Genomic DNA, 27,686 nt, shown 5'->3' on the forward strand with positions numbered 1-27,686 from the left:
ATGTAATAAGCATTGAATTTATATTTTTGAATACGGTTTCACAGAGAAGACGGTCTTTTTATATATGTAAAGAGTGCTTTGAGGGCCGCCGCCGTGGTGCACTAGGCTAGCCCTCCGCCTGTGGCACCGGCATCCCATATGGGCGCCAGGTTCTAGTCCCCGTTGCTCCTCTTCCAGTCTAGCTCTCTGCTGTGGCCTGGGAAGGCAGTGGAGGATGGCCTGAGTGCTTGGGCTCCTGTACCCACATGGGAGATCAGGAAGAAGCACCTGGCTCCTGGCTTCAGATTGGCATAGCTCCGGCCATGGCGGCCATTTGGGGGATGAACCAATGGAAGGAAGACCTTTCTCTCTGTCTTGCTCTCTCTCACTAACTCTATCTGTCAAATAAAAAAATTATTAAAAAAAAGAGTGCTTTGAAAATAAGTATTTAATGTTTAAAGAAGTATTCCCATTTGTTCTTTGAAATTCATAATGGGTATTTCAAAAATATTACATATCATTGTCAGTCTCCAGGACTGAGCAGTAAAAGAACAACTCGTAGTCTAATTATTTTTCTTAAATATTTATTTAGTTGAAAGGCAAAGATAGAGAGAGAAGGAGAGATGTAGGGGAGGGATATCTTCCATCCTGTGGTTCACTCCCAAATGGCCACAACGCCTGGGGCTAAACCAGGCCAAAACCAGGAGCCTGGAATTCCATCCAGGTCCTCCATGTGGGTGGCAGAGGCCCAAGCACTTGGGCCATCTTCGGCTATTTTCCCAGGCATATTAGCAAAGAGCTGGCTCAGAAGTGGGGCAGCCGGGACGTGAACAAATGCTCATGTGGGATGTTGGTATTGCAGGCCTTGACTTAACCTGCTGTGATACAATGCCAGCCCCTCTTAATCTAAGTACTTAAAGGTTGTGGATAAGGGTGGGCATTTGGCGCATCAGGTAAGTCTCTACTTGGGATGCACACATCCTGTATCCACGTGCCTAACTCAAGTCCCGGTTATTCTCCTGCCAATCCAGCTTTCTACTGATGTATACTCTGGGATGCAGCAATGATGACTCAAGTACTGGAGTCCTTGTCTCCCATGTGAGAGACCCAGATGGAGATCCTGGCTCCTGGCTTCAGCCAGGCCAGCCCTGGCTGTTAAGAAATCAAAGGATGGAAGATATCTCCCTCTCTCTATCTGATTCTCTATCTATATCTCTCTCCCCTTTTCAAATAAAATGAAAATAAGTAAATAAAAAATTAAAAAACAAAAATAGAAATCAAAAAAGCTGCAAACAAATTAACATCAGGATTATTAGAGGGAAAAAGACTGATGAAATTTTTCCCAGGCAGAAAAATTCCCTAAAGCATTTTGAGGGTAAAAGAGATGGATTTCAGAGCTCCCAAGTAAGCTTCCTAGCAGGTACTAGATGGTCTGAGAAGCAATGACAACTGTTCTTGGGTCAGGCATTTGGCCCAGGAGTTAAGACAGCACTTGGGATGCCCACATCCCTGTAGAGTAGCTGGGTTTGCGTCCTGGCCCTGCTGATTCCAGCTTCCTGCTAATGTGCACCCTGGGAGGCAGCAGGTGATGGCTCATACCACTCTTGAAGAAGACCTGGACTGAGTTCCCAATTCCTGGTTTTGGCCTGGCCCAACCCTGGCTGCTGCTGGCATTTGAGGAGTAGACCAGTGGATGGGAGTTCTCACTTTCTCTCTCTCCCTCTTGCTCGCTTCTCCTGGTCTCAAATAAATAAATAAATAAATATAAATTTTAAAACAGCAACTATTGTCTCTAAAAAGACGATGACATAATTGAGCAGTAACATTGGGCCAGCGAGACTCAAAATGTAATTTCTCTGCAAAATGTGTTTTTTAATCTCAGGGTACTCTGAGCCTCACAAAATTATAGACCCAATGCCAGGAAATTTAAAGTGCCTGAATGTTTTCCCCTAACATGTTATAATTTGGTGTGGTATCATTTCAACTAATAAAAAGAGGTGCTTTTTTATTTCCGCTGCAGTGGTGGAACGTCAGTACTCTTAGAGTGAAACCTTGCTGATAAACAGCAAATCAAACGCAGAAATGGCTGGACTTCTTTCCGATCGTCTAAAAACTCATTTGTATTTTTCTACTGATAAAACAAAAACGCTTATTGTCTTGCTGCTGAAGAGACCCAAAGAAGACTGTAAGGAAAAGTAAATATTATGGCAAAGGGAAAAAACATTGGCTGCCTACACCAAATAAAGACCAACTCAACCAGTGTGTGAAGTAATATTCTCTTTTCGCTTCAGTGGCTGAAGCCAAATGTCCACACTGAGTCCAGTGTGGTCCATACACTCATCACAGGTGTTAGCTCACAATCGTGTAACTCAAAATTACCTTAATTAATAACAGCTCAGATGGCATTGTTCCATCTGTTGTCAAAATAAACCAACATTTACCTTGGAACTCTAAGCCAAGAGTTAGTAGCAAGTTTGCTCATGGTGCCAGCTGCCTTCTTAGGCTTGACACCCGTCCAAGATGAGACGCTCCATGAGGACAGGTTACTCACCTATGTAATTCATCTGTGTGTCCAGAGCCCAAGAACATGCAAACTGCTCAACAATTTTTTTTTTTTTTTTTTGACAGCAGAGTGGACAGTGAGAGAGAGAGACAGAGAGAAAGGTCTTCCTTTTTGCCATTGGTTCATCCTCCAATGGCCGCTGCGGCTGGTGCACCATGCTGGTCCAATGGCAGGAGCCAGGTACTTCTCCTGGTCTCCCATGGGGTGCAGGGCCCAAGCACTTGGGCCATCCTGCACTGCACTCCCGGGCCACAGCAGAGAGCTGGCCTGGAAGAGGGGCAACTGGGAAAGAATCCGGTGCCCCAAGCGGGACTAGAACCCTGTGTGCCGGCGCCGCTAGGTGCAGGATTAGCCTATTGAGCCGCGGCGCCGGCCAACAAATATTCTTAAATCCATGAACTGATTTCATAAATGATTATTATTTTAGGTACATTTATTGCCTGTAATGTTGGTCTAGGTTTGTAGATGGATCTCAGAGAAATTTTAAAAACTTTCTAGAAAACAAGGTAGAGCAAAAGCAGATCTGATGTATCCATGGTAGTGTTCTTAAACTTTGAATAAAACTGGAAGAAAAAAAAAAACTTTAAAGAGAATAACAGAAAAGCACAGCCCCCTCACGGCGGGAGGGATTGGACCACACAACCCAGGGCTCTGATGAGAAAAAGATGGTGAGAGATCTTCCATCTGCTGGCTTTTTTCCTAAATGCCCACAGAAGTTGGCACTGTTCTAGGCAGAATTTAGGAGCCCAGAATTCAATGTGGGTCTCCCACAAGTTTAGCAGGAACTCAACACCTTGAGCCATCACCTGTTACCTTCCACAGTGGGCATTAGCAGGAAGATGGAATTGGAAGTGGAGCTGGGACTCAAACCCAGGCACTCCACATTGTGGGGAGCAACTCGGACTAGACTAAGTTACTGGAATTAAGACTTATTCTATGCATCTGCTCTCCCACAATATGGCGCTGGGAGAGGAGCAAACAGCTTCTACCCAGCTGCCTTTCACCAACTTGACAAGCTGCAGGAGCTGCTCCTGATTGGAGGAGAGCAGCGTACTCGGCGTGTGGGTAGCAGAGTTGGGATTGGTGGAAGAGGACTATAAAGGAGGAGAGACAACATGCACAAGGAACATCTAAGGGGAACATCTATCTGAGGGAACACCTGTGTAGCCCCCGAGAGAGCCGGCCGGCGGTATGCTGCTCCCCTGCGGAAGTGGGGAAAGTGGCAGGGGGAACCGCCCTTCCACGGAGGTGGAAGGGTCAGTAGCCAACCCGGGAAGCACCAGCAGCAAACCCGGGGAGGGCCGAGCAGACGAAAGAACAGCGCAGGGTCCTGTGTCGTTCCTCCACGAAGACGGGGAGCGACACACATGAGACTCAGGTGTCCTGAGCAGTGCCGTAACTGCTGCCTCAAACGGCTGTCCTGGTTGCCACATCATAAAGGCTGTTCTAGGGCCTCGCGTCATTGGGGTCCTCTGACACGTGGCAGCGTACCGCCTTCTCACGTCTCTGCCTTGTCAGCTTCTGCTTGCCACCCCCTTATTTTCCTCTTACCATGCTCGCTGAGTTTTCTCAATATTATCTTCCATATCTTTGTGTCTTCTCTCACAGGTCCTGTCCTCCACCCTCCCTTCTCTCTACTTCAGCCAAATCCAAAGCTTTAATTACTGGTGACTCCAAACTTGTATCTCTTAGGTTCAAGTTCCCAGTAGTCAGGTGTCTCCTAAATATTTGCCTCAAACTCAAGCTGTTTAGAACAAAAACTCTCAGTGCCTTAGACACAACACGAAAAGAGAACTCTTCGTCTCCGTGCAATCACAACCTCTATTCCTAATGACACAAATGGCACCACTGTCCGCCCAGTCCTTCATGCTGGAAACAGATGTCCTTCTAGCTCCATCTGTCACCTTCAGAAGCCATCTCTATGGGAGTTCTGTCATTCTACCCCCTAGTTGTTTCAAAGATCCACGCTCTTTCCTCTATGCCCACTGTGCCTACCCTCTTATCCCAAAGCACTGGGTCTCAGGATCATTCACAGCGAGCCTGGTGTGTGTGTGTGTGTGTGTGTGTGTGTGTGTGTAACCTATGTTCCCTCTCCAGCTCATTTCCCCTCTACTGCCATCAGTCCAGCTCCCTGACCTCTCGGGACCCTCTCCCTTTGCCTCTGCAAATGCTACCTCTGCTGCCCGGATTGCCCCTGCCTTCCTTTTCCCTGGCTAACACTTTTCCCTTCTGGAAAATATTACCTCCCCAGAAAAGTTCTTCTGATACCTCCAAATGAACAACAAATAAGCCAACCCAGCGCTTCTGCGATGCTCCAGTAATTCTCTCCATCATAGAGTATACCACACCTCGATCAAATCACCTGTTCAAGTATTGGTCTCTTTCACAATACTAAGATGATCCTGAGTATGAAAATCATGCCCATCCATTTCTTAGTTCTCGTGTTTAATGTGCTTCCTGTTCTAAATCAGCAGCAATTACTCAAACATTGATTGAATGAATATTAATTGTCTCCAGGTTCTTTTTTCACAGCTCCTACACATCTCAATTGAAAGATTACCCCGATTTCCTATCCCAAGCTCCAAGCATTTTTTGTGATATCCTCTTCTAAAAAGCTGAAATACTGCAAATAGCTACAATGTATAAAATAAAGCCAGCGCTTCCTTTCTAGACAACGTCTGAGTTGACATCGCCTATAATTCTGCTGTGCACTCCCATGCTTTGATGCAAAAGAATTCTCATTCCGTAGACACCGCTGCACTCGGCTGACCCCGCTCAGCTGGTCACTAATGTTCCATAATGCCTGTTCTCTCTCTACTTCAGAGACAATACACGTTTTCCCTTGTCTTCTTGGCCAATTCAATCCATGAATATTTTTAATCTATGAACTTCTAAGCTCCAAAAGATTTATTGGGCCACTTTAAATATATTTTTCTTGCCTACTACATGAGATTGGAAAATCACAATGGCTCACAATTGCATTTCATCTAATGAGTGCTTATTTCACAACCGAGCACTTCACAGAATTGCACGCGAGTTCAGTCTTTGACAAGCCACAGCACAGGCCAAAAGAATGAGCAAAATTACCCACCCTAAAATTCACATGGGATCACAGGGGCTGAGCAGGCAGCATCTGCCATGACTCATTATGGCATAGATGTTGCAGGCAGCCCTAAATCAATCCTGAAACGGAAGTCCTGGGTCACGGGTCTTTCACCACAGGAAAGCAGCGTACATGTACCTTTGACAATAATGCTCCATAAATCTGTCCCAGCCTCAGAACTTTATCTCATGTGCTAACAAGAAAGGGAGTATCTCAAAGGAAATTACTGTTTCATGTGCAGGAACTTTTAACATTGCTATAGAGAAAAATCTTTCCATACAAGTAAACATGGGAATATCTGTCTTAGCATGAGCCCAAAGTGACAACGATTGTCAGATGATTTTATGTCTTGATGTTAAACTCATTGATTAATGTGGGGACATTGCTGTGGCATAGTAGGTTAAGTCTCTGTCTGTGGCACCAGCGTCCCATATAGGCTCCAGTTAAGAGTCCCAGCTGCTCCTCTTCTGATCCAGCTTCCTGCTAATGTGCCTGGGAAAGCAGTGGAAAATAGCCCAAGGACTTGGGCCCCTCCACCCATGTGGGAGACCCAGAAGAAGCTCCTGGCTCCTGGCTTCGGATCATCTCAGCTTCTCAAATAAATAAATAAAATTTTTTTTAAAGGAGGCGAATGAGAACATAAATTATGTGTAAAACTAAAGTTACATACAGAGTTACCACTTGGGTCAGCCTGGACATGGATGCTAGAAATTTCATGTGACCAAGGAGCATATAAGGTGGGTGTGGGGTTCCTTTTTAAAATATTTTATTATTTTTAAGACGTATTGAGGGGCCAGTGCTGTGGCATAGTGGGTAAAACCACCGCCTGCAGTGTCGGCATCTCATATGGGTGCCGGTTTGTATCTCAGCTGCTCCACTTCCTATCCAGCTCTCTTCTATGGCCTGGGAAAGCAGTGGAAGATGGCCCAAGCCCTTGGGCCTCTGCACCCCCGTGGGAGACCCGGAGGAAGCTCCTGGCTTCGGATTGGCGCAGCTCCGGCCATTGCGGCCAACTGGGGAGTGAACCAGCAGATGGAAGACCTCTCTCTTTCTCTGTGCCTTTTCTTCTCTCTCTGTGTAACTCTGACTTTCAATAAATATATAAATCTTTTTTTTTTTTTAAAGAGAGAGGCAGACACAGAGAGAAAAAGAGAGAGATCTTCCATCACTGGTTCACTCCCCAAATGGCTGCGATGTCCAGAGCCGAGCTGATCCGAAACCAGGAGCCAGGAGTTCTTCTGTGTCTCCTTTGTGGGTAAAGGGGTCCAAATACTTGGACCATCCTCCACTGCCTTCCCAGGCCACAAGCAGAGAGCTGGATTAGAAGAGGAGCAGCCAGGACTCGAACCGGCGTCCATAAGGGATGCCGGCTCCACAGGCGGATGCTTAACCTACTATGCCACAGCGCTGACTCCTTTTATGTTATTTTATCTTATTTAATAGGCAGGGAAACAGAGAGACAGAGACTTCCCATCTGCTGTTTCACTGCTCAAATGCCTGCAACAGCCAGCTTCCAGAACCGGAAGCAAGGAGTGGAGCGGGAATGGTGGGAGTAACCCAACGCTTAACAGCAGTCAGCATTGCCAGCTCGCCCAGGACTGCAGGGGCTCAGAGAGAAGGCGGACTCACCAGAGCCTGGGTTATGGGATGCTGGAGGGAAGGTGGAAGCACACTGCAGGGATTCCTGGCAGCTGTTGACGCTACCAAGGGCGGGCTGTGGGCAGCAGCTTGAATCCTAGGGAGTCAGCAGCCCAGAGGCTGACCCAAGAAACCTATCAGATCAGAAAGAGAAGCCGTAAAAGCCCCTGCCTTCTCCCTTCCTCCCAGCCTCCACTCGTCTGGGGCTGCCTCCCATGGGCGCAGCCTATGGGGAAGCCAGAGGGCAGGGAAGCTGCAAGATGCCATCCCCTGGGACAGACACGGGGCAGGGGAAAGGCCAGAGCAGCCAGGCAAATAGCAGCACATTCCCTTTTACCAAGAGGATGTTGAGACGCGTTTGAAGAAGAAAACCAAATGGCTCTGGATTCCTTTGTTGATCTGGGGTGGGAAATGAAAATAGGCAGAGAAGGAAGTGGGGTCGCGAAGATCGGAAGTCAAGGAGAAAAAGAAGAGGAGGAGGAGGCGGGGGTGGGTGTCTCTCCCCAAGTCTGCTGGAACAGCTGCTCACATTACGGGCCCCATGGATGCTCGCCGTCCGGTGGCCAAGGAAAATTACAGAGCTTACAGTGGCCTCACGATCCAGGCGAGCCCTGCAATCTGCACTTTGATGTTCCTCGAGTTTGTTTAGGTTTAATACATAATTGAATGGAATTAATGGGAATTTAATTCTCTCTTGTCAAAACGGAATTTAAATATCTTTCAAGAAAGATTTCAGAAAGCCAAACCACGGCGTGCAGGCTCTGGTGTGGAGCACAAAGGGAAAAAGGCTGAGAACAAACAAAGCAGCAGAAAAAATGCGTGCGGTGGGGATAGGGGGTGGGAGAAGATTACCCAAGGGACTGCTTTAGTCATGTTTGTTTATGGCTGTTTCAAATTAAGGAACTAATTTTGGAGTGGGGAATAAATAAAGAAGTTCCTTAAGAAGCAGAAGACCATTGCGAAGAACACAACGCCGCCTAGAGTTAAGGGGAGAAAAAAGGTCGAGTCACGCTCATATCTGGCTCCTGTATTTTGTGGCGTGAATGTGTTTGGGAAGAGAATCCAGCTCTTGCTGCTTTTCTTCATGCTTCCTCACTGAGCTGCTCAGCCAGATAAATAAGCAGCACTTCTGCCGACTCTCCTGACTCAAGCCCTTAATGAGACCGTCTTTTCAGAAGAGGCGAGGCAGGACCCCCTGGAACATGCAGTAGCTCGCTCTGCACCAGTCAGTAGGAATTCAGAGCCTGGTGCTACACTCCTGGGTTCTGCAGGCTCTACTGCGTGGGCAAGCATGCATGATTCTGTCCGATGAGCAAAGGTGTCTTGGCTTAACGATTTGAAGCTTAGTGAAGAGCTTAGGGGAAGAAGGTCTCCGTGGAAACAGTTGACAGGCTTGTACAGGCCAGGTGTCTGGAATAAACTGGAACTTCCAAAGTCAGGCACCTGGGGCACCAGCCAGGACACACCTGAGCTCTGGCCCAGAGGTCTGCATCAACCCCATCGAGTCGTTCTTGGCGACACAGGCCATGCACAGCTGCAGGAGAGAGGAAGCAGAAAACCTGCTGTCTCGAGCTCTAAGGGTTCTGTAAAATCCTTTTGCCAGTATGAACTATCCAGGAATAATTCTAGCTTTTATTTTTTTTTTGAGCCACCCAAGAATATTGCTATGGGAAAGTTCCCACTTAATATTCAGTCTCATCAACAGAGTTATTAATAGAGAGTAGTTCATGGCAACCATTTCCAAGGTGCTGCTAAATGCCTAGTGTTAAAACAGCCAATGAAACACTGATCTTATATAAACTTTCTTAAAACAGTAGCTTTGGTCTTACCTTTTCAAATGCAGAAAACATGCTGTTTCTGAAACACATCTTAGCCATTTCTGTTGTGGTCTACCCATGAACGTAAAAGTCTGTGGTAGGGAAAAGAGATGCTGATACCGAAGGATCACGAGGTGCTATCACACACTTAATCTGTGCATGATCAGGCCGGCGCCGTAGCTCACTAGGCTAATCCTCCGCCTTGCGGCGCCGGCACACCAGGTTCTAGTCCCGGTCAGGGTGCCGGATTCTGTCCCAGTTGCCCCTCTTCCAGGCCAGCTCTCTGCTGTGGCCCACGAGTGCAGTGGAGGATGGCTCAAGTCCTTGGGCCCTGCACCCCATGGGAGACCAGGAGAAGCACTTGGCTCCTGCCTTCGGATCAGCGCAGTGCGCCGGCTGCGGCGGCCATTGGAGGGTGAACCAACGGCAAAGGAAGACCTTTCTCTCTGTCTCTCTCTCTCACTGTCCACTCTGCCTGCCAAAAAAAAAAAAAAAAGTGTATGAGACCAGGAGAAGCACCTGGCTCCTGCCTTCAGATCAGCACAGTGCGCCGGCCGCGGCGGCCATTGGAGGGTGAACCAACGGCAAAGGAAGACCTTTCTCTCTGTCTCTCTCTCTCACTGTCCACTCTGCCTGCCAAAAAAAAAAAGTGTATGATCATCAGCTAAACAACCCATCTGAGGTATCAGCTCAGCCTTTCTTTTCCTCATCTCTAAAGCACCTTAAAAAGATAATGATTATAGTGTCTCTAAGTTCTAGAGCGCTTGCAAACAGGCATAGTACTGACTTCACTTAGCGCTCACAAAAAGTTAAAGTGACAAGTAAATGAATCAGACCAATTTGAGAGAAATGGAAGTTGAGGACCAGAGAACTTACATAGTTTTCCCAAGAGATACACAAGTTAATTATAAACACTAGGGCTGGCAGCAAACTCTTGATATCAAAACCCTTGCTCTTAACCACTGTACCTAGGATTGGCTTTGTGTGTGGGGGACCTGGGTAGGAGCATGGGGCTCCCTGCCTTAAAGAGACCACGCTTTGCTGCCACAGTCCTAGAAAGTGTTAATAACTTTTTTTTTTTTTTTGACACGCAGAGTTAGATAGAGAGAGACAGAGAGAAAGGTCTTCCTTCCATTGGTTCACCCCCCAAATGGCTGCCATGGCTGGTGTGCTGCACCAATCCAAACCCAGGAGTCAGGCGCTTCCTCCTGGTCTCCCATGTGGGTGCAGGGCCCAAGCACTTGGGCCATCCTCCACTGCCTTCCCAGGCCACAGCAGAGAGCTGGACTGGAAGAGGAGCAACCAGTACTAGAACCCAGAGTGCCGGTGCCGCAGGCGGAGAATTAGCCTAGTGAGCCATGGCACTGGCTTCTTAATAACTTTTTATAAACAGGAGTACAGCATTTTTTATTTTGTACTGAGTCCCACAGATCTTGGGACTAGTGCAGAATATACCACATTTCCTGACATCTTAGGTGAACACCACATGTGGGGGTTTTAACCTATTCCACAAATTCTCCAACTGTTCATCCAAAAGGCAGCACTTCATCACCTGAATCTGGGATAGACTCACTGACGGATAGACTAGGGCGGGAGCGATGGTGTGTGTCTCCATGAGGTCACTTAGGAGAGGCCAGAGGCCGGGCTGAGAGGACACTCAAGCAGCCCTTGGAGACGGCCATGCAATGAGGAGTGGGGGCCTCCTGCCAGCAGCCATGGAAGCATCCGAAGCTCAGATGCCTGCAACCCCTGAGAGACCCTGCAGCAGAACCGTCCAGGTAAGCCACTCCTCAACTCCTGTTCCTCCAAATTTGTGTGAGGCAAGCTTGCTTCAAGCTGAGATAATTTTTATACACACACACACACACACACACAGACAGGTACATGCACACATACAAATATACATACACACACCCATATATACACATGTACACATATACATATGTACACACATATACATATGTACATACAGATACACACATGTATATATGGAATTTAAGAAATGAAACATTTGGTTACAAGGTGAGTACATTCACCACTATTTGGCACGATATTAAAGTTAGTTTTGTGCGGTCTCTTCAGAGCACATAAGTATTTTACTCTAGGGGACATTTTGGTAGTGCTCCTCAATGAGTGTCAAAGGGCTCTCTCCACACGTCCATCACATGAAGGCCTCCATTTAATTTGGGCCCCAGCTTTTGATGGTAACAGCTGACGCTGTCTGATTATGAATTCATATTCCACCACACACAATTCATCCAAGAGCCACCTCCCTCTAATGAAGAAGTCTGCTGCTCTCGGTGTCCCGAGCCGTGCCACACCCATGCATGTGGACCAGAGTTGTACTCCAAGGTGGTCCAACAACATTGCTTCCACCTGCCTGCCAGGGAACTGGGTCACTTGGGATCACTCCCCTGTAGCTGCCTAGTTTTCCTGCTGTCATTCAACTCCACAGAGACCTGCCCAGAAGAGTCGCAAGAGTGAGTGCTTCCATAATTGCTGTCAAGTTGGCTCCATCCCACGTCCTCCTTCTTCAGGATCTGCCCATGCCCATGGATAAGAAAGGCAAGACTGGTTCATAACCATCAACAATGCATCTTCATCTAACACCTGATCACTAAGAACATCCAAGCATGAGAGTCATCCGTGTGGATTCTAATTCAACAGCCCAACTTTTAAAATCTGGTAACTTGAAGTCCATTAATTGCTTGGTCAGACACTTGCCTCCATGTGTAGTGCTCAAAAAGTAGGCCTGAACTAGAGCCATAGGCAAGAAATGAAACCAAACCTCAGCTTCTTCCCTTTGCATGGCAGAGAAATCACATTCATCAAAAGCAAATTATTATGACTCGAACAGAAAGTCAAGAGAAAATAGTCTTATTTTTATGAGCCCCATCAAAGTAGAAATTATTTTGAATCAGGGGTTATGGTGCCCCAACCTTATTTAAAATGCAGACTCCCAGGGCTGGTGTTGTGGCACAGTGGGTTAAGCCACCACCTGCAAGGCTGGCATCCCATATGGGTACCAGTCCAAGCCCTGGCTGTTTCACTTCCAATCTAGCTCCCTGCTAATGCACATGGGAAAGCAGAGGAAGTCGGTCCAAGTCCTTGAGCCCTGTTACCTATTTGGGAGATCTGAAAGGAGTTCCAGACTCCTAGATTCCAGCCCTGGTCGTTGTGGCCATTTGGGGAGTGAACTAGCGAATGGAAGGGCTCTCTTTCTCTCTCTCTCTGTAGTTCTGCCTTCAAGGAAATGTAGACTCCAAACCCTGTTTTTTTTTACTCAATTATAGTTAAACCAAGAGGAGAGGGTATTGATGAATCAGGTGGTAGGGTGGGTGGGGAGGATAGTGAGGAAAGATGGAAGAGCCATATGACCACTGCAGTTCTACAGAGCCAGTCAGAAGGCCATTGTTCTCAAGGAAATCTGTTCACCTCAGATGGTTTGATTATTTTGAGAGCGGCCGCAGGCAAGTCCAACTAAAGTCTAATACGCCTAAGTGAGCAATTTTCAACAGAAGGGATCAGAATTCGTTCAGTGTCCTAACAGGGTTTTTTCCAGTGCAGTAGCCCCTCTTCTGATTCCTGTTCTGTCGTTGAGAGCTGAGGAGGGTAAGCCAGGCAGCACCCACAGATGGGGGATGGGACAGAGCTCCCAAGAAAACCTCTTCACTGCCTCTCACACCAGGCATGGCCCACCCTAGAGCAGACAGGACTGGAGCCAGGATGACTTGAGCCACCTGGTGTTACTGACTGCTCTGTGCTTGGTTTAGTTTTGCTTCACTTCTCTCCATCACTTGAATATCCATAAGTGTCAATGTCCATGATGTTCACAGTTGCATCCCCAGATGCAAGGAGAGATCCTGACGCACGGTAAGCATCAATACATGGTCATTGAATCGATGAAAAAAGAAGAAACAAATTGACACCCAATGAAAACAAATGAGACTTTTTGCTTCTGCAGTGACCCAAATGGCTCCAGACACACCCTAGTGCTCCCTAACAACTACTAGCATTCTCCAACATTTATTCACCCAGCACTTAATGAGTCCCTACTGTGTACCTGCCACTCTGAGAACACCGTGTGTATCATTTCACCCATTCAGGACACCATCTCACCCTCAATTCCAGGACAGAGTTCCGCAGTGTTAATATTGTCCAGGTATTTTCCAAGGAGAGAATGCACTCCTGGGCAGGCACCAACTACCCTTACGATCAAAGTGGTTTAGAACTCCACTCTGAGCCGGCGCCGTGGCTCACTAGGCTAATCCTCCGCCTGTGGCGCTGGCACACCGGGTTCTAGTCCTGGTTGAGGTGCCGGATTCTGTCCTGGTTGCCCCTCTTCCAGGCCAGCTCTCTGCTGTGGCCAGGGAGTGCAGTGGAGGATGGCCCAAGTGCTTGGGCCCTGCACCCCATGGGAGACCAGGAGAAGCACCTGGCTCCTGCCTTCGGATCAGCATGGTGCGCCGGCCGCAGCGCGCTGGCCGTGGCGGCCATTGGAGGGTGAACCAATGGCAAAAGGAAGACCTTTCTCTCTGTCTTCTCTCTCTCTCCAACTCTGCCTGTAAAAAAAAAAAAAAAAAGAACTCCACTCTGTGGGTGATATGTGAATTCATATTCGTACATCCAAAGAACATTTCACCAGATGGACGCTTCAGTTCGTTGTTATTACGAGAATGTTAGCGACAAGAAGGCAAATGCCGTCTTTCAAGGGCCTGCCCCCTCCCTACTGCCTGGCTTATGCATCTCAAGTTAATGTAGGGGATTCTGCACTTGGTGCGCCTCATTCCAGAAGCAAACTCAAGAAAATGTTTGTTAAGGACTAAGTATGCTAGGTCCCATGGAGATATTCTCTTAAAGGTGACTTTCTTCTGTGTCTTCTGTGATGCACATGAAGAAAAATAATGTAAAGCCCCCCCAGACCCGTGTTTTATGGAGCACACGCCAGTGGTGGCTACGGATGAAAGAAATATACAGATGGTGGAGAAACTTCTCCCGAGGCCTCCCCTTGGTGTTCCTGAGCTGGCCCCTCAGCACACACAGTCCAGCTCACAGAGCATTCCTGTGGGACTCGGAAAATGTTTCCCATCCTAATCCAGGTCTTTGTAGGACATCGAGAAAAGGAGGAAGGCAATAAAAATATTTTCCCAAGTCAGAAGACTTCTGGTCAATCAGAGCAAATGTGGGATCTGGAAGGATTCCAATCAGCTTACTCGGAGTGAAGTAACTCCAAGATTTTTTCTTATTTTTAAAACACGTCTTCCACTTGCGTGGGCAACATGAACACGTGATGGATGGATGTCATTAACACAGCTGGATAGATCACTTGGGGTGAAAGATTCTCTTTGAGAGAAAGTTGGGGTATTTTCAATTCTTTTTTTTATTTATTTATTTGAGAGGTAGAGTTATAGACAGTGAGAGGGAGAGACAGAGAGAAAGGTCTTCCTTCCTTTGGTTCACTCCCCAAATGGCTGCAACAGCCAGAGCTGTGCCGATCCAAAGCCAGGAGCCAGGAGTGTTTTTGGGTCTCCCATGTGGGTGCAGGGACCCAAGCACTTGGGCCATCTTCTACTGCTTTCCCAGGCTAAAGCAGAGAGCTGGATTGGAAGAGGAGCAGCCAGGACTAGAACCAGTGCCCATATGGGATGCCGCCACCACAGGCGGAGGATTAACCTACTGCACCATGGCACCAGCCCTGTCTTTTCAATTCTTATTGCCCTCCACTTGCAATTTTACTTTGCATACTGATACTTGTATGGCTTCATAGGTGAGTTAATTATTTTTATGTTCATAGATGGGATTTGAATTATTTGCTTTTAAAAATGCATTGAAAGTGTATTTCAATGCATCTCAATACAAGTAATTTCTGCCTGGAATGGTTGCGCTCAAGCTGGATTTAAGAGTAACGTTCCTCCTTTTGCTTCCTACCATAGGGCTCTGCAGGGGAGCCATCCTACCCTGGACCTCACTGGGAACCCTCAGCAGTGACAAAATCATGCAGGAAGCTAGCATTTTCTTCCCCCATTTTTTATTTTCAAGCATTTCTTTTGTTTGTTTTTCCAGAAGAGGAAAGAGAGATGGCTTTTTTTTTTTTTTAATGTTCTACTGGAGACAGAGAAAAATGTGCAGTTGCTTCTCTTTCTCAACTCTCATCTCGGTACTGAATTGGAAACACAGAGCTAGGATTTGAGTTGGGGACCCTACCATCTCAGGAGCCATGGAGTTCACAACACCCTCTCTAGATCTCACTTTGCTGTTAAGGAACATAGCATATCAACTTCACAAAGTAGCTTAAATAAAATATAAAGTATTAGAACAAAACCCAGCACATAGTAAGTGCTCATTAAATGTTAGCTTGGGTTCAAACTGGAAATGACCCTATATAATATTGATTGTAAGAGTTATTGATTGGGGCCAGTGCTGTAGCACAGCAGGTTAAAGCCCTGGCCTGTGGCATCGGCATCCCATATGGGTGCCGGTTTGAGTCCCATCTGCTCCACTTCTGATCCAGCTCTCTGCTATGGCCTGGGAAAGCAGTGGAAGATGGCCTAAGTCATTGGACCCCTTCAACCACATGGGAGACCCAGAAGAAGCTTCTGGCTCCTGGCTCCTGGCTTCAGATCAGTTCAGCTCTGGCTGTTGCAGCCATTTGGGGAGTGAACCAGCAGATGGAAGACTTTTCTCTCTCTCTGTCTCTCCCTTTCTCTGTGTAGCTCTGTCTTTCAAAATGATAATAATAAAAAAGTTATTGATTTGTAGTTAGAGTTCATTTTAGATACCTCAGTAATTATATGGGACTTTTGCAGGAAAAGCATTTGGTCTGGCACTTTCCATAGCTATTGAATCTTTCAGCAAATACATCTTGCTGGATTGCTTACTGTTTTTAAGCTCATTGTTAGAAAGGAGAAAGTTCAGGGTCAGTGCTGTGGCATACTAGGTTAAGCTTCCGTCTCTGGTGCCAGCATCCCACATGGGTGCCAGTTCAAGACCCAGCTATTCCATTTCCCATCCAGCTCTCTGCTAATGGCCTGGGGAAAAAGTAGAAGATGGCCCAAGTGCTTGGGCCTCTGCACCCGCATGGGAGACTTCTGGCTCCTGGCTTTGGATTGGCCTAGCTCTGGCCATTGTGGCCATTTGGGGAGTGAACCAGAGGATGGAAGACTTCTCTCTCTGTCTTTCCTTCTTTCTGTCTGTAGTTCTGCCTCTCAAATAAATAAATTCTAAAAGAAAAATTAAAAGAAAGGAGAGAGGTACCACAGAGGTCGTGACCCAAGACCTGGTGCCTGTCCAGGTGTTCACAGTCTGAAAAGGAAGGTGTTCCTCTATCAGCAATTGCAATGTAGTACGGCAAATTCTGTAACAATAATAATGATACCTATTATTTATTGACTCTGTGTCTTGGGATGAGTCAGCACTTTGCCAATACTGTCCTACTGGCTCTTACAGCAATTCTGTGAAATAGATGATAATATCGCCATTTTACAAATGAGGCACAGCTTCAGAGAGGCTAAATAACTTATGCAAGGTCACAGAGCTAGCAAATGGTAGGGCTGGAATTTCAGCTTGGGTGTGGGCTTAAATGCTTAAATCCAGAGTCTATGTTCTTAGTCAAATGCTATACTGTTTCCTTAAAATATAATAATTTGTATTATTTTTATTAAAATGTTTATTAAAATAATGAATATATGAATTTTGTTAAGTGAATTTTGTTAAAATAATGAATACATTATTGCATATAGATAGTAAAAATATTTGTCTATGATACAATTATTTTCACAAATATGTCATGGATTAAATTCATTTTATCTGTGAACTATATTGAATCTGTTCTCTTCGTATTAGTAACACATTAATATAAAGTATCTGATGGTAAAAATAAATGAGCATATATTTATTAGGATTATTTTTTTTAATTTGAAAGGCAGAGAGACGGCACATACACCTTTGGAGGGCTTCTTCATTTGCTGGTTCACTTCCCAAGTGCCCACAACAGCCAGGGCGAGCTCAGGCTCTACTCAGCTGCCAAGAACCTGAATTTAATTTTTTTTCTCATCTGCAATACATTTTCAAATTTATTGCACCAGTTACTACATTTAGCTACTCAATACATTTGGTCCCTGAAACTCACAAATAATACCAACTCCTCCTTTTAAAGTAAAAGCAAAAATCACACACACACACATACACACACCTGAGGTTTATCAGGGCTTTCCTTAAATGACAAATTCTAATAGATTATGATACACTTTTGCAAGGTATAAATGTATTATACACCAGAATATTAACACTGACTTCTAATCATACAGTGAGAACCTGTAAAAGGTAAGAAGGGCTTATGGGTGCAATTTGTTGTCCTCCATGCTTTGTAAGTTTTCTCATCTAAACGTTTGTCACTTTTGCAATCATATGATACAACTATTTATAATAAGAGGCAACAGGGGCCGGCGCCGTGGTGTACTAGGTTAATCCTCCGCCTGCAGTGCCGGCATTCCATATGGACGCTGGTTCTAGTCCCGGCTGCTCCTCTTCCAGGCCAGCTCTCTGCTATGGCCCGGGAGGGCAGTGGAGGATGGCCCAAGTGCTTGGGTCCTGCACCCGCATGGGAGACCTGAAAGAAGCTCCTGGCTCCTGGCTCCTGGCTTCAGATCGGCCCAGCTCCAGACATTGCAGCCATTGCAGCCATTTGGGGGAGTGAACCAACCAAAGGAAGACCTTTCTCTCTGTCTCTCTCTCTCTCACTGGCTGTAACTCTGTCAAATGAATAAATAAAATCTTTTAAAAATAAAACAATGTAAAATAAAATAAGAGGCAACAAACCCTTAAAGGAGTTGACCTAAAGTCAATGCATGTTCAGCCCCTCAGGCACGACTGTCTACACCTCCAATAGCAAGCTCCTGGGGATCATGGACCACAGCTTCGGGAAGTCCTGAAATAAGGCCTTGCACAAGGAAGGTGTTGGAGAGATACTTGCTGTCACAACATGAAGAATGAATACTTTGGGTTTCAATGGCAGTGTCACCATGGAGACCAGACATTGATGCAGGAAAAGATTACCAGTAAGACATGTGTTGAGTATGAATCTCTGTGTGGACACTCCCATGTGGAAAAATGGTCAGTGTTTATCATAAAATGGCACATTTCTGTAATAGAGAAACCAGTGAACATCCACAATTAATACCAGGTTTAGAGTCTCCTGAGTGGCAACAACGTAATCCTAGGCAATCCAAAGACTCCCTCTCTCCATTTTTCAGCTCTAAGTTTGAAGGGAGAAAGATGACGGGGGGACCTGGAGGGGAGTAGCGGGGTGCCCAAGTGGGCATCTACTGAGATTTGTTGTTTCCTGTGTCCCAACCATCCAGTGACTCTCCTCGCTACCAAAGCTTCTCCTGAGGCCCCTTATGTCACTGGGCCTGGGGCGGGCACGGGGCGCTGACCCGAGACCTCCTGCAATTCTGTGTTCTTCATGAGCGTAGAGGGATCACTGCTCAGAGCTGTGCCAAGCTGGGCTGGGGGCACTGTGTGAGGCAGCCTCAGGCCCGTGCATCTACACAAACTCCACAGCCCTTTCTCTTCTGACATCTGAACCTGCTCGGGGCGGCTCCTTCCTCTGACCTAGCATGTCTGTTATCTCCCACCCAAAAGCAACCAGAAGCTGCTGTACTTTATTTCCCACCTGATACTCAAGGAAACACATCACACTCGACCCATCAGATTGATCCTTTGTGGTAGAAAATCTCATTCGCATGTCACTGTGTATTCTCTCAAAACCATTAACTTTGCCTGAGAACATCTTATTCCCTGTAGATTTCTACATTTGAACTCAAGTCAAAGAAACAACTGCATTTTCTCTGAGTCAGTGCATGGCCTTTGGTCCAGCTGTTAAATGGAAGACACACATCCGGTTACAAGAAAACACACAAATGAAGTCCCCAGGTACTAGGTGACGCATCTTGCAACTCATTGTTTAGGTGCCTGTTCATGATACTCATGGAAAGGGCTGGTGTTGTGACACAGCAGGTTAAGTCACCACTTGCAACACTGGCATCCTATGTCCGAGTGCCAGTTCACATCCCATCTGCTCCGCTTCCAATCCAACTTCCTGCTAGGGTGTTTGAGAAGGCAGAAGAGGATGACGGCGCAAGTGCTTGGGGCCCTGCCATTCACATGGGAGAGCAGGATAGAGCTCCTGACTCCTGGCTTTGGTCTAGTCCAGCCCTGGCTGCTGCAGTCATTTTGGGAATGAACTAGCAACTGTAAGATCTCTCTCTCCTCTCTCTCTGCATTTCAAAAAATAAATAAATAAAAAAAATAAATTTAAAACAGATTTATTTATTTGAAAGTCAGAGTTAAAGAGAGAGAGAGAGGAAGAGAGAGAGAGAGAGGTCTTCCATCCACTGCTTCACTCCCCAGTTGGCCATAACAGCTGGAGCTGTGTCGATCCAAAGCCAGGAGCCAGGAGCTTCTTCCAGGTCTCCCATGAGGGTACAGGAGCCCAAGGATTTGGGCCATCTTCCACTGCTTTCCCAGGCCATAGCAGAGAGCTGGATTGGAAGTGGAGCAACCGGGACTCAAACTGGCGCCCATATGGGATGCTGGCACTGCAGGCTGCGGCTTTACCCACTATGCCACAGTGCTGGCCTCTAAATGAAGCTCTTTTTCATGCAGGAAGATGAAGCTGATACCTGGACACTGAAGGCCAAATAGGAGCCTTCAGGTAAATATACTTTCAAGGGCTGGCAAGGAACAGCATTTCAGGACAAGGAAACAGCATTGCAAAGAACAGAAACCGGGCAGAGGCATCGTTGAGGAGCCTCTGGAAGGACTGAGCAGGGCCTTGGAGGCCTGATTAAGGATTTTTTAAAAATATTTTTTTGTGGACTGGCGCCATGGCTCAGTAGGTTAATCCTCCACCTGTTGCACTGGCATCCCATATGGGCACTGGTTCTAGTCCCAGCTGCTCCTCTTCCCATCCAGCTCTCTGCTATGGCCTAGGAAAGCAGTAGAGGATGGCCCAAGTCCTTGGGCCCCTGCACCCACGTGGGAGACCCAGAAGCAGCTCCTGGCTTCTGGCTTCGGATCGGTGCAGCTCCAGCTGTTGCAGCCATTTGGGGGTGAACCAACGGACAGAAGACCTTTCTCTCTGTCTCTCCCTCTCACAGTCTGTAACTCTATCTCTCAAATAAATAAATAAAATCTTTTAAAAAATATTTTTTCCTAAGAGCACTGAAAGGTTTTGTGTATGAACATGAGCTACTCAAATTTACATTGTAAAAACTCACAGGATGGATGGGTGTTGACACAGCAGTTACGACGCCCACATCCTGTATCAGAGGGCCTGGAATGGAGTCTGACTGCTCCTGATTCCAGCGTCCTGTTAACGCATGCTCTCGGCAAGGCAGCAAGTGAACATCTCACGAGCTTAGACCCGGTCACCCATGTGGGAAACCAGGATGGAGTTCATGGCTCCTGGCTCCCGCACTTGGCAACAACCAGCCCTGGTTATTGCAGGCAGTTGAGAGTGAAACTGAAGATGGAAGACCTCTCTCCCTCCCCTCCTCTCCCCTCTCTTCTCCTCTACCCTTCCCTCCCCTCCCTTCTCCTCTCCTCTTCCCTTGCCTCCCCTCCCCTCTCCTCTCCCCTCCTCTCCCCTCCCCTCTCCTCTCCTCCCCTCTTCTCTCCTCTCCTCCCCTCTCCTCTCCCCTCCTCTCCTCTCTCCTCCCTTCCCCTCCCCTCTTCCTTACCTTCCTTTTATAACCATTTAAAATTGCTCATGTTTCTCTCATTTTAAAAAACCCTCCTTTCACCTCACCATACCAGGAAATTTCTAGAAAATGTTTTCAGTGTGTTATCACCATCTCCTCACCTCACATTTCTTTTCTACTCAGAGCTTCCTGGATTCAGGCTTCTGCCTTCAACACTACATAGAAAGTGGTTGTGGAGCCCACGTGGTGGGGCAGTGGGTTAAGCCACTGCTTGTGACACTGGCATCCCGTATTGGAGTGCTGGTTACAGTCCCAGCTCCCTACTAATGTGCCTGGGAAGCAACAGAAGACGGTCCAAATGCTTGGGCCCCTGCCACCCATGTGGGAGATCCAATGGAATTCCTGGCTCCTGGCCCCTGGCTTTCAAATAATTAAATAAATAAATGAATATTTTAAAAAATGAAAGTTGTCATGCAGGACCTCTTTGTTCTCAAATCCAAAGAATGTGTGTTGTTTTTTTTTTGTTTTGTTTTTAAAGGTTTATTTATTTGAAAGACAGAGTTACAGGGAGAAAGAGAGGCGCAGAGAGAGAGAGAGAGAGAGGTCTTCTATCTGTTGGTTCACTCCCCAATTGGCCGCAACGGCTGGAGTTGCGCCAATCTGAAGCCAGGAGCCAGGAGCTGCTTCTGGGTCTCCCATGCGGGTGCAGGGGCCCAAGGACTATGGGCCATCCTCCACTGCTTTCCCAGGCCACAGCAGAGAGCTAGACTGGAAGTGGAGCAGCTGTGACTAGAACCGGTGCCCATATGGGATGCTTAACCTGCTATGCCACAGCACTAGCCCCTAGTACTCTCTTAACAGTTTCTATTGCTTAATTCTTTGATCTTAAACTCATCTTGAAACAAACACCTGAACTTATCTCCAAAACTGCTACTTCTCCAGTGTTTTCTGTTTTGGGAAAGAGCCAGGCTATCATCAATCCTCTTGTTTAAGTCAGAAACCTGAGTCCTCCCTCTCACATATCTGATCCATACATCCTGTCAGGTCCACACACCCAAATGTCTCAGAGTCACTCATGCCCACCACACTGGTTCAGGCTGCCATCATCACCTGCCTAAAACCACACAAATCTCTGCACTGGTCTCTCTCCCAGTCTGGTCTTTTTTTTTTTTTTTTTTTTTTAGGATTTATTTTATTTCGGGCCAGTGCTGTGGCGAAGCGGGTAAAGCCACAGCCTGCAGTGCCAGCATCCCATGTGGGCACCAGTTCGAGTCCTGGCTGTTCCACCTCCGATCCAGCTCTCTGCTATGGCCTGGGAAAGCAGTAGAAGATGGCCCAAGTCCTTGCACCCCTGCGCCAGCGTGGGAAGACCCGGAGGAAGCTCCTGGCGCCTGGCTTCGGATTGGTACAGCTCCAGCCGTTACGGCCAACAGAGGAGTGAACCAGCAGATGGAAGACCTCTCTCTTGAAAGGCAGAGTTACAGAGAGAGAGAGAGGGAGAGACAGAGAGAGAGATCTTCTATCTGCTGGTTCACTCCCCAAATGGCCTCAACAGCTGGGGTTGGGCCAGACTGGAGCCAGGAGGCAGGAGCTCCATCCAGGTCTCCCATGTGGGTGTCAGGGGCCCACGCACTTGGGCCATCTTTCACTGCCTTCCCAGGCACATTAACAGGGAGCTGGATCAGAAGTAGAACAGTCGGACACCAGCTGGCTCCCATATGGGATGCCAGCATTGCGGGCGGTGGTTTTACTTACTACACTGCAACACCAACCCCTCAATCCAGTCTTATTCTCTCCATCTCGCCTCTTCGTCTCAGACATAATGGCTTTGAAGAATGCAGTTCTTAGAGCCCCATCATCTGATGGCAGTGCCTTTTTGAAGACCCCTTCTCAGGTGTTACCGTTCACTAAGAACATCTCCAGCTTCCAGCTTCTTTGTCCAGCTCTTTCTGTGCCTTGGCTGCACTGAACTTCTCAGCTGTTTGAATTTAGCAGGCTCCTTCCCTACGCAAATGCCTGGCACACTCAACCACCTTCTATTTGCCTGACTTCCTCTTGGAAGTCTTCCCTGAACTTCAGACAAGGTTAGATGGACCTGTTTTAACATTCCTCTGCATATTTGTCATTGTTTATTTTTTTATCATCATGTCTTTAACATTTATTTCACTGCTAGATTATAAGCTTCATGAAGGTGGGGCCTTGCTCATCTTTGCGGCAGCAGCTCCGGGAGAAGTGGCTGACTAGCTCACTGCAGATGCTAACCCCGGATTTCTCCTTCTTACATCAGGAAATAGTCATGGCTTTATATCGCCATTTAAAAGTGGAGCTCCAGTTCATCTCCTTGATGGGATAGTTTAAGTCACATAAAGCCCTGATCACCCCACTACTGATGAGCCGCCTGATGAATTCCATCTCCTAGAATATTTATTGGGGCCCTCTGTGATCAGTGCACTATCACAACAGGTGACACAGAATGAAGCAAGTGCAATGAATGTCCTTGTTTCATGGGCGAGAACCCTGGAACACTGACAGGTTGAGTGACCTGTCCAAGGTTATACAACCAGTAACCAGTAGGATTGGAACTTAAAGAAACATGCGTTTGAATTTGGATTTGAAACACAGCCCTGCACCCATGTACTGTACCATACTGACTGTGCCTGGGAACTCTCTTCCCCCAAATAACAAAATAGAGTGCACTCATGGGTGTCTGGCAGCCCCTCAGCTCACCCTGGGCAAAAGGCTGCAGGCCTAGGAAACCAATGATGAGGCCAGTACAATACTTGAACCTGTTGCTAAACAACAGTTGGGAGTGCTCCCACCCATGCCCCTCACTGAGAGCAGTGAGTGCCATCTGGTGGACATACTTTCCCCGTGGTCTTGAATCCTCCATTCCACGACGTTTGTATCCAACAGCCCAGGTCCATGCGGGTATTAGGGCTTAGATTGTTATACAGGTAGGTACTTAGGACTGTGCTGTACTCCTGAGGGATGGGTGCCATCTTTTTCTTTTTCTTTTTGTGTTTACTTTTTATTGAGTGGATAATAGTTTGATCAGAAACAAATAAACCTTTTTTATCATTGTCATTTAGCACATTTCTCCATTTTAATAGTAAGAAGGGGAAATTTTATTTTTTAAAGGTTTATTTATTTATTTAAAATGCTGAATGAGAGAAAGAGAGAGAGAGGTGAGGGGGAGGGGGAGGGAGGAGAGGGAGGGGAGGGGGAGGGAGAGGGGAGGGAGAGGGAGAGGGAGAGAAAGAGGGAGAAGGAGAGGGAGAGGGGAGGGAGAGGGAGAGGGAGAGGGAGAGGCAGAGGGGAGGGAGAAGGGAGGGAGAGGGAGAGGGAGATCCTGCATAGGCCGGTTCACTCCCCAAATGGCCATAACAGCCAGGGCTAGGCCAGGCTGAAAGAGCCCAGAACTCCAGCCTGGTCCCCCACGTGGTGGCAGGGGCCCAAGTACTTGGGCCACCATCCCCTTCCTTTCCAGCTACATTAGCAGGCAGGTGAGTCCCTGGCACTCTGGTATGGGATGCCAGTGCCACAAGTGGCAGCTTTACCTGCTGCACCACAACACTGACCTCAAGAAAGGGAAATTCAAGCAGACTTGAATTCCATGGTTTGGTTCTTTATCTGTTAAATAATAATAATAATAATAATAATAACACTAATAATAGCAGCATTTTTCTCACAGGGTTAGAGTGAGAATTAAATTAGTTTGTAAGAAGAGATAGCATATTGCAAACATTAATATGTTATTCACCTGCTATTTTTATTATTTCACAGAGGAACTGGATACCTGTCTTTTTTAGAGCCTTTAGACAAAGATAAATATCTCAATTTCTAGAATACTCTGAAGTCATTCCTTTTGAAAAGAAAGATGACACAACTAAGTGGCTTAGATATTGCAAATAGAAATAAACTGAGGATTAGAATTCTCATTCATTCTGTAAATATTCCCAGTGCTCCACCATATGTGAAGATGGCCCGGAAAGCAATGGGGAGGGACAGGAGCTCATGTCCCCAAAGAATCGGAGTGCAGAAGGACATGATTTATTCGTAGAACATCATGGGGGACTGCTGGTGAGTGATGAGGTCTGCTGGAGTCAAAAGATGAATTTGGTCTCTAGTAGCTCCAGTTGATGCTGCTGCTCCGACTAGAAGCATCCTTCTCTCCCAGGCAGCTTCCTTTACCACCTTGAACTCCTCTCCTTTTCATATAATTGCCAACTAATCCACCCCAAGATACTGACCATGGTGTTTTAAGCTGTTACCTAGTAACAACACTGCCAAAGAGTACTTGGATTTTAAAGGAGGACTCTAGAAGACTTCCTACAAATCGAGTCCCAAGCCACATCACCAAATGTGTTTTTTGACCTAAAGAGTCTTGTTTTCAAATTTTATTCTATTCAAATTTTATCTGAAAGGTAGAGAGAAACAGAGGGAGAGAGAGATCTTCCATCCCCTGGCTCTGTCCCCAAATGCCTACAACAGGCAGGGCTGAATCAGGCAGGAGCTTGGAGCTGAATCCAAGTCTCCCATGTGAGTGGCAGGAACCCAAGTACTGGAGTCATCATCTGTTGCCTCTCAGGGGGTGCGCTGGCAGGAAGACTTGGCTGGAAGGGGAATGGCAGGGACTTGAGGCAGTCTGACATGGGATGCAGGTGTCCCAAGTAGCGACTTAATCGCTGCACCAAACGCCCACCCTCTAAAGATTCTTAGCTGGAAATTTAGTTCAGCAACCTAGCCTATGGATTAGTGGCCAAATGATAATTAGAAAAACAATGAACAAAGCATTTTGGTAAGCGGCACAATGTTACGCTTTGGAAAAGGGGGAGAGTAATAAAACACATCACTCCGCCACTCTGCGTACTCACGTTTCCAATGTCCAATCAGGGACGGTTTCTGGCTCCCTGGGCCCCGACATCACAGTTATAGCACCTGTCATACAAACGAACTCCATAAATCAGGGTTGCTTTCATGAGACAAATACTAGCTGGGTTTCTCAAAAGATCTCTCTGAACAAAGCATGTGGTTAAAAGATTTTAATTAGACCTGTGTGATTCCCCAGTACCAAGCAACAGATCGTATTTTAAATTGGCTTTCTGTTTTGATTTAAACATTAAAATGGATTTGTCATCTTCCTGTCATGTCCTTCCCCTCTCCCCACCCTCAATCCTCAGGAGGTTAAAAAAATTTTTTAATGCAAATAAAAATAGATTTCTCCTACTTCATAGAGGAAAACTCCAGAGAACAAGTAGCATAAGTGTATATTCAAATAAGTCTAAAGGCAAGCAGAAGAAATGTGTGCCACTCCATCTAAACAGCCACTGAATCATGAATGCATCATGTCCTGTTAGAATGAAAAGCACAGACCCTCAGCTGGCATCAAACAGTAGATTCTGCATCCTCACCTCCTAAAATCTCCAAACCAGCAAATCCTTCTCGGCACTAGACCCCTTGCCCCAACTTTGTCGAAATTTCCACTGGGGAGGATGAGAGCCACTACAACCCTCGAATCCCTCCTTCCCGGTGACCCACCTCCTTCCTCCTTTCCCCAGCCAGCTCAACTTTTTAGGAGACAGTGTCTTCTCCTCACAATGAGCTAGAGGATTCTGGTATAAAATGTCTGCGATCTTTCCAAGCTACTCAGTCCCTTGGGAATGTATTCTGGCATTAGCAGGGTGTCCAGCACAGGACTTGCACATACTAAGCACCAAATCAGTGTTGTTGAATTAAATAGTCTAAAAGGCTTACAGCCAAGCAGTGGCAGGCAGAACACTGGGGCCAGTTGGAATCTACCACTAATGCTAATGCACCTGAGGCGTTTTACTGCCCAATGGCTGGGCTTTCTAGCTTGTCAGACCCATGGTAGAACAACCAGCCTGGTTCAAACTAAGGAAATTGCACAATTAAAGGACTATTTACGGAGGTGGGAGGGATGTGGACTCTCAAAAGATGATTTAGGTTAACCTGGCAATTACTATATTCCACCTGCACTTTCACAAGCGATCCATTTCTATTTTTTACACACCTACTTTGTGGCTGCTTTCTGATCCAACGGGTTGAACCAGTTTCCAGGTCTAATTAGTGTAGCATGAGTGGTCCCCTGGCTGGAGAGGCTTCTTCCAAGTCCTTCTGCTTTGCCCAAGCCAGATTGGTGTCAGGACTTAGAGAGCACCCAGACCCCCTTCCAGGGAGTGACTTTTTGGAGCCAACCGCAAATTACAAGTTAATTGGCCTAGGCTCAGTAACACTGGTGAAATCAAACTCTTATTTTGAAGTGGAAAGTCTCCCTTAATGTAGAAAGCCTTAAATTAACTACCATGTGTGGGTATTGTCCAAATTGTTGGGGCTTTCCAACATTACCCTGAAAACAACAGTGATATTGTTGGGACTAATTACAGAAAGATGGTGAGATTTATTTAAAAACAAAAACAGGCAAAGGCTGGGTGTGGTGAATGTTTAAAAAGCAAAGCACTTTACAGATGCTCATTTGAAACTGGATGGACTTCCGCAGGAAAAAAAAAAAGGATTCTAATTGAACCCCGAAATCATGACAGATTGGGAATCAGCTGTGACCACGTCTTCTCAAAGGGAATTTCAAGGTGTTCCCAACAAAATTTGTTTTTCCCCTTCAGGCTAATGCATTTGTTGGAAAATTTAGACAAGTGGACTGGCTATATAGCATAGCAATGTTGTTTAAAAATGCGTTTATCTGCACTGGTATCCCTCCCAGCTGATAAAATCCCAGAAAATGTTAATGAATTAAAGCCCATGAGAGTATTTCAGGCATGGAAAGCCAAGACACTCTGGCAAAAGATCTCTGTGAGTGAGATCTCAGTGGAAAGAACAGGTCTTCAAAGAAGGAGGTACCTTTCTCTGAA

At 46.6% G+C, this 27,686-nt stretch overlaps 1 protein-coding gene across 2 annotated transcripts in view; it reads right to left on the bottom strand.

Moving 5' to 3' along the window:
- MYO1B (myosin IB) overlaps positions 1-25,741 on the bottom strand; it is a 218,409-nt gene extending 192,668 nt beyond the window's left edge. For both annotated transcript variants that reach the window (XM_089330158.1, XM_089330155.1), the window contains exon 1: positions 25,677-25,741. The gene's annotated coding sequence lies outside the window, so the exon portion shown is untranslated. The remainder of the gene's footprint in view (positions 1-25,676) is intronic.
- Between the last annotated feature and the right edge of the window lie 1,945 nt (positions 25,742-27,686).

The sequence above is a fragment of the Oryctolagus cuniculus genome, chromosome 3, assembly GCF_051225735.1.
Source record: "Oryctolagus cuniculus isolate XC-2025 breed Fujian yellow rabbit chromosome 3, ASM5122573v1, whole genome shotgun sequence".
Classification (NCBI taxonomy): Eukaryota; Metazoa; Chordata; class Mammalia; order Lagomorpha; family Leporidae; genus Oryctolagus; species Oryctolagus cuniculus.